We start from the raw sequence: 1,633 nt of genomic DNA on the forward strand, positions 1-1,633 counted from the left end.
CGGATTGAAGTTCGCTGCCGCGGGAATGGAGGCGAATCCATCATCCGTATGACATATCGGCATGAGCAACGAACGTAACGCGGACTCAAGGAAATGATCAGCATAGCGAAGAGAAAAAAAACGAAACCAACAACGATGCGCAGATTTTGTCGATGATCCATAACGTCACCAACGTTCAGAATGTGTGTGTGTATCTGGGTCTGAGTGCATCATGTGTGTCTGTAATCCATTTACTATAAGCTGTTGGCTAAGTGTGATTGCAGAGCCTCCGGGAGGGGCCTCGTTAGCCGATGAGCGGTGGTATGAGTGACACCGAAATTGGCCATCATCACAGTCGCGGAGCTTATGCAGCTCATCGGAGTGTCGACAACTCCGGACGGAAATACGCTGTGTTATACCGGAGCTCAGCAACAACCATGCGACCGATATCCGCCGCACCAGCGAATATCCGGTCGCTTCGAGCCGATCTCACTTGTCATGCCGAGTCGGCGTGAAAAGCAGGATACGTCAGTCTTCCACTCATCACCTCATCGGTCTCGTCGCCCCCATCGCCCGCACTTTCTAATTACACGAATCAGTTCTACGGTCTCAAGAGACGCGCTATACATGTACAGAATTTATTTACTTGAAGCCACCAGCTGATCAGTTGCGGCTTCCTCCGATCCTTTCGTTAGCTAGCGTTTAGTAAAGTCCGCCGTATCCACCGTAGTGGCCGCCGCCGTATCCACCAACGAACTTGTAGGAACCAGACGGCACGATGAAGTGAGACGGGTAGGCCCAGCCGTGACCGGTTTTCTGGTTGTCGTATTGGTATTGGACACCGTGGTCACTCCGCAGTACGTGGCCGTGTCCAGCCAAGGCCGCCGCGACGAGAGCGAAGAGGACAAAGATCTGTGAAGATAAAACTCAACGTTAGGCATAACTTAACGAATGTCAACGAAGAACTCGTCGTGCAATTCCTGAGTCGATGCCGTGATCGATCGCGGAAGAGCTCGATCGAGGACATGCGACGGGGAGCTTCTGAACACCAATTCTTTCGATATATCGAGTTCTAGCGAATCAAGGCACTTGAAATCATTTTCTGTGGGGGAATGGCGGATTTCGTACGCGTGCTTGGAAACTTACCTTGGCGAGCATGATTGGTGCGATTGACGCAAGCTGACCGCTCCAGGGCTTTTAAAGCCAGTTGTAGGAAAGTGAAAGTGGTGGGAGTTTTGCGTTGAGAAATTATGTTTCGGCACAAAAAAGAACCCCGCGCCTGGTTTTCTGAAGGGCTGAGATAAAAACAATGAAATATGAATAGAACCGTTGACAATCGAAGCTCAGTGCGAAGGTCGCCGCTTCTGATAATCACACGGCGGTCCGCTCCTTCTATTGAGTTCTTGGGTTTCAGAGCTCAACTGACAAAGATTCTCGTCGGCGGTATTGTTGCTGTCGGGGTTCTGCCGCGGGAGGAACATTTTCTCGAGCCTCGCCAGCGAAATTTCCCCGTTCAGCTTCTTCAATTGGAAGATTGTGAACTCTGTACGCCGCGCCGGAAGGTGACACACGCACAGGGAACAGGTCAGTCCGCGATCGCGTGCCTTGACTGCGAGCGCGGAATTCTCTCTCATGAGCTCACTATGGAATGCAT

The 1,633-nt window shown here is 51.4% G+C and overlaps 1 long non-coding RNA gene across 1 annotated transcript; it reads right to left on the minus strand.

The window, feature by feature from the left end:
* Nucleotides 1-603: 603 nt before the first annotated feature.
* On the minus strand, nucleotides 604-1,159 carry LOC100905934 (uncharacterized). Its single transcript, XR_145576.2, has 2 exons — nucleotides 1,126-1,159; nucleotides 604-891 (listed from the first exon to the last, which is right to left on the minus strand). It is a non-coding gene; the product is annotated as an uncharacterized LOC100905934 (long non-coding RNA).
* Nucleotides 1,160-1,633: the final 474 nt, after the last annotated feature.

This window comes from Galendromus occidentalis, unplaced genomic scaffold (genome assembly GCF_000255335.2).
Source record: "Galendromus occidentalis unplaced genomic scaffold, Mocc_1.1 scf7180000077485, whole genome shotgun sequence".
In the NCBI taxonomy this organism is placed as follows: domain Eukaryota; kingdom Metazoa; phylum Arthropoda; class Arachnida; order Mesostigmata; family Phytoseiidae; genus Galendromus; species Galendromus occidentalis.